Below are 6,000 nucleotides of genomic sequence, written 5' to 3'. Positions count from 1 at the left end.
AGCTGATGGATCTTGGAGGTTATCTCCAAGCTCTTTCAGGAGATCCCTCTGAAGACAGGTAAAGTGGCACAGGTAATTCAGGGACCGCATGGAAAAGGTCACTGAAGAGAACATCCACTTCCCATATCTGTCCATCGTCCTGGACTCCTTATTAGGGGGATGGACAGATGAAGACGTTTCAGCCAACTCCTTCTTTGTGGCCGCTGCTACCACCATGGCATCAACGGGGACACCCTTGGTCAAGAACTGTTTGTCCTGCGGGGCAGTAATGAATTTTGCAGGTCTTCTAGGGGTCAGTTCCACTGTGTCTGGAGTCGTCCACGCCTTTCGAGCCACCACAGACATCAATGGGTCGAAAGGCGGAGACACCCAGGAGGTGGAAGGTCGGGATCCAAATGCATCCAGGAATACCGACTCATCCTCGGAAGGGTTTAGGGTAGTCCAGTTTCCCCTCTGCCTAAGCATCTCAAGGATGTCTGAGAAGGAGACATCTTCAGAGGGGGATCTTGGGGACCCTTCCAACTCCTCTAAGCCGGTATCTGATGTAATAGACTCGGGGGAGTCAACATGCTTCCTCTTGCATTTTCTCTTGCGAGGTGGCTCCTCTGAAAGATCAGGGGAGGCCTCAGAAGAGGAAGATACACCCAAGGGGGTGTCCTGGAGCGCTGGATCCCCACGCTTAGGGTCTGGAAGAGGGGCAGAGGCTGACGCAGGCACCCTAGGGGGAGGAGCCGATGGGGTCATTCGTGGGACTGACTCAGGGGCCAGCACACTCCTCATCACCTCGAAGGCGTCCCTGCCTGGACACAGAGAAGGCTCAGGCTCTGACGAAACCAAAAGCCCTCTCTGCACTGAGGGAGACGGCTCCGTGGCAGATGTGGGAGCCGAGCTCACCTGCGCCGAAGCACCGAGAGGGAGAGCGGGGTCAGACAATGGTCCGATGCCACTCGTCCCCTCGGAGCCGACAAGGGAGTCTCGGCACCCAGATCCCTCCAGGGAAGGTACCATGGAAGGGATCGGAGCCGACGAAGGAACCAAAAGGGAGGGTATGGGTGCCGACGATTCCACGACTCGAACCCCAACGAACTCCTGCTCCGAGCTCAAAGGAAGAGTCGGAGGAGGAATATCAATAGCTGTGGACGGAGCCGACTCCTGATGAGGAGGGCTGGACAACATTTTGGCAAGGGCCTGCGACTTCAAGAGCCTACTGACCACTCTTTCCAAATAATGGTCCGAAAGTCTAGAGGACAGAGGAGAGTGGAATGATCGGTGACTACACTCTGATTGGAGCAGGGGAGACTTTGGAGCCGAACGTATCGACTCCACAGAAGGAGACCTGGATCTCTTTCGACTCTCAGCCGGCTCCGAAGACCGTGTCGTAGCTGACTGGGAGGGAGGGACATCAGTTCCAGCCAGAGCCGAAATGGATTGTGTGGCTTCACCCAACGACAGCTCCGAACTGGGAGCTGACGGTTTAGGTGGCCCGGAAGATTTCACCGGCTGAGACTTCGACGGTGAATCTTGGGGTTTAAGCAGACCCCTCAGAATCAATTTAATTTTGCGCTCCTGCAGGACTCTTGGACTGAAGGCATGACAGATGGAGCACGAGTCCTGCAGGTGCACAGCGCCCAGACAATAAACACAAGAAGTGTGACCATCTGTCAGAGACATCTTCTGACAGCATGAGTCACATTTCTTGAATCCAGACGGTTTTGGATCCTTGGACATTCTTGGAAGAAAACCAAGGACAAGTTTTCACACAAAAAGTTAAGGTAACCGATAAAAAATATTAATTCCCTACAGTTACCACAACCCACACAAGTACTACTACCAAAAGGAAAAACAAACTTATCACTAACACTACAGGTTATAGAGAAAAAGTGTAAAGGTTAACCTCTAACTCAAACGGAAAGAACCTTTCTGAAAGAGGGAGAGAAGGGGGGAGGGGAAACTCTCTAATTTAAACGAGTTTCTTAGGAAGGGAAAGCTATTTAGAGGAAAAACTAACTACAATGAATAAAGTCTAACTAACGACTAATTCTACACTACAATACAGTAATTTTTACAGGAAAAATACAGTAAATAACAGTAATAATAAAGAAGCTTATACGACCTGAGCCAGTAGAACAACCTCGCAGCAGAAGCGGCAAATGAGATCTGGGTATCTAGCACCAGGCATCATGGGATATAGGGGGGCCTCGAGCCAGTAAGCAGCTCTCGAGCTTTTGAAGATGGCCGAGTCGGAGCCGAGGATCGGCTCCGAACCCAACCAGCAAGAATAGAAGGTGAGATAGATAACTTAACATTCCACATTCACTAACATTAAAAGTCCATCCCAAACCCAAATCCAAAACCTCTCACAACCCTAAAACTCTGACTCTAATTCAAACCCTAGAAAAACACTCCAATAGTGCCTTTTTTAGGCAATGTTCAAAGGACAAAACCACCACCGTAACAGGTACAAGCATGCAAAATCTGAAGGTAATGCTACTCAATGCTAGAAGTCTAAACTTCAAAATGCACTCTCTCGAGGCACTCCTAAAAATTGAGAACATCGATATCTATGCAGTAACTGAGACCTGGTTCAAGGCTCCAGAGAGCACCCCTGCAATTCCAGGCTGCAACTCTTACCACACTTTTCGGCCACCAAACCAGGATCGAAACACTAAAGATGGAGGAGTGTCCATATTCACCAAGGATATTCACACCACCAGGTTAGTTGCCCAACACAATGCATCTGAAATTCTCCAGGTGCAACTAATACTAGGTAAGACTGCAATCTAAAGATCCCCCACCATGCCCCAAGATTCTCCTACACCTTTCTAAACATACTGGAAAATATTAATATACAACCAAACACCTAATACTGAGTGATTTCAACTTCCCTGTCATTAACTGGGAAAACTATTCGTGCACCAACACCTTTGCCCAACGGTTCTTGGAATTTATAAATTCTAATGCCCTGAATCAACTAATCCATAGTCCCACCAGCGGCTCCAATATCCTAGACCTGGTCATTATCAACATGGGAAATCAATGCTCCACACCTATTTTACCCCCTCGTTGGTCAGGTCAAACCATAAGCTAATCACCCATAACATCCACATCCCATCCCCACCCCCCCACCCCCCGTAAGGAAACCTCCATAAAAAACTTCTCCAAAGCCAACTTCATGCTACTCAAGTCAGAAGATACAAACGTCATGACACCCATGCAGACGGGAACTGAAAGTTTGACTGCTGAGTCCTACACTAAGGCACTGTACGAGCACATCCACTCATGCATGAATCATGCCATCCCAAATAGAACCAAGATGCGCTCCTCCAAAACATAAACAAACTTTACAACAAAAGGAAGAAACTGTTGCAGAAAAGAGGAAAATCCCAGGATGAAAAAAACTCCCTTACCAGCCTCAGTAAGAAGCTGAGTTCCCTCATAAAATCCTCCAAAGCTAGCTACGAAAATAAAATTGCCAAAGATTCCAAAGACAACCACAAGGCATTCTATAACTATGTCAAGAATCTAAATGGCAATGCTCAGATCTGCTCTGAGCTACAACAGAATGGAATTAAACATACTGATCCCAAGGATATTGCCAATATCCTGGCAGATCGACTCAGTGCCAACTTCACCCCCCTCTCACCCCCTAAATGGCCCATCTCAATACCGGAAGATTGCCAAATTCCGGTAATAATGGCCACACAGGTAAAAAACACACTCTCCAAAGCTAAGAATACAGCATCCATGGGACCAGATGACATCCTGGGCTGTGTATTACATGAACTACAAAATAAACTGGCACCTCACCTAAGTGTCATGTTTAATTATACCCTCACCTCAGGCTTCATGCCCACTGAGTGGCGCACAGCTACAGTTATCCCACTCCACAAGGGGGGATCCACCTTGGATCCCAGGAACTACCGCCCCATCAGTCTGACGAGCCTGATCTGCAAGGCCATGGAATGTATTATCATGGAACTTATAAACAAAGACATTGGCAACCGTAAAACGCTGGACCCCACCCATTTTGGGTTCATGAAGGGCCGATCTTGTCTCCTGAACGTCATTGACTTCTTTGAATCAGTCTCCAGAGCCGTGAACGAGGGTAAGGCAGTCCACACAGCCTATCTGGACCTCGCCACGGCCTTTGACACCACCCCCCACTCTGGAATCATAGATAAACTTACTAAGCTGGGCATTAATCCCTACGTCACTCGATGGGTTGCCAACTGGCTTACTGACAGAACCCACATTGTAAAAGTAGCTGATTCCAAATCCAGCTCCAGACAAGTGACAAGTGGAGTACCTCAGGGTTCAGTCCTGGGACCACTCTTGTTTGGCATCTACTTCTCTGAAGTACAGGCCAACACTAAGGGACTCTGGCTAACAAAGTTTCCAGATGACTGCAAACTGGGAGCCATTATTGAATCCCCAAATGATGTCCATACTCTACAAAAGGGCCTTACAGAAACAGATGCTTGTTACCAGAGCCATGGGCTCAAGCTCAATGCAAAGAAATGTATAGTTATCCCCTTTGGGAAAAAACATGTACCCGTGAATTACCACATATGTGGCAGTAGACTAAACACCGAAAGTGTGATAAGAGACTTAGGGAGACAGGTGGATAGTGGTCTCACCTTCAATAACCACATTGCCACAACAGTCAGGAAATCCTTCTACGTGGCGCACCTCATTACTAAGGGCTTTTCATCCAGAAAAAAGGAGGTCATTGTCCCACTGTACTCATCCCTCATTAGACCCATTATAGAATACAACGCCCCATTTGGTATGTACCTCTCAAGACATCTGCAACAACTGGAAAGGCCAGAGAAATACCTCACTAAAAGAATCACAGGCCTAAAGCAGATGCCCTATGCTGACCGCCTTAAAAAACTCCAGCTATACTCTGTCGCATATCGTCTACTCCGAGGCAATCTCTGCTTAACATACAAGGCCATGTCAAACCCAGAGCTGTTGGACACGCTACACTTAAAGAAATCCCAATCGCTCAGAGCCACACGCTCCAGGGATCAAAACCTTGTCATCACAATAAACAAAACATGCTGGAGGGATTGGTTCCTGTCCCAGAGACTCCCCAGACTCTGGAATAGACTGCCCATACATGTCAAGCAGAGCACCTCTTTGGCCCTCTTCAAAAGGAACCTTGATGACTGGATGGGAGAAAGGAAATTCACCCCAGGGATCACGTCAGTCACCCTGCTAGACAGGGGTCCAGGGAAGTAAATAGTGTGGGAAGAAATAGCCAGGGAATTGGTACAGCTAGGCTTGTATAGGCCCTAGGGCCGATAGCCTAGTACCAACCTATGAACTTATGAACCAATTCTAAAGGTCTGATTTTAATCTCAACCCTAAACCCCCCTGCCTAATCCTAAAACCCTAAGACTAGTTATAAAATTCACACCCAAACTAAAAAAAATACCTCAAAATACAGTAAACTGAATCACCTAACTACAACATATATGCCTCCCACTTTTACTCAGAAGCAGCACACTGTTTGCCTTTCTTGGTCTAACTCGCAATTATGCCACTGCTGTACAGCCACTGCATGCATGCTACAAGTAACCATGGTTCCAAACTTTACAGAGCAGGGACAGCTTCCAACCTGCTTACCTCCTTCAGACTTGACTTTCTTAGAGACTCCTCGATACAGTCTTTCCACAATCAAGGACTCGGTTCCCTGCCCATACTTTGAAAGAGACACCTGTTCCTTATTAAGATTTGCCTCTCTGCTCTTACACGTGTATTATTCTCTATGATTATCTGTCTCCACTATACCACATAACACCCCAGGATACAGCATTCGGTAAAACCCCCAAGGATGGGCTTTATGCCTGGGACAGTCCATTCATATTAAGCTGGTTGTAGCCTGTAAGATGGGCAATCTTAAAATGATATGTCTAGAGGGCTAATGCCCAACAAGATAGTTTAGAATTACATTCTTTCTGTCTACATTCACTGAAAAGTGTCATGGTCTATAAT

The sequence above is a fragment of the Protopterus annectens genome, chromosome 9.part0 (assembly GCF_019279795.1).
Source record: "Protopterus annectens isolate FY-2018-M chromosome 9.part0, PAN1.0, whole genome shotgun sequence".
NCBI classification, from domain to species: Eukaryota; Metazoa; Chordata; order Ceratodontiformes; family Protopteridae; genus Protopterus; species Protopterus annectens.
Note: the sequence above shows the minus strand (reverse complement) of the source record.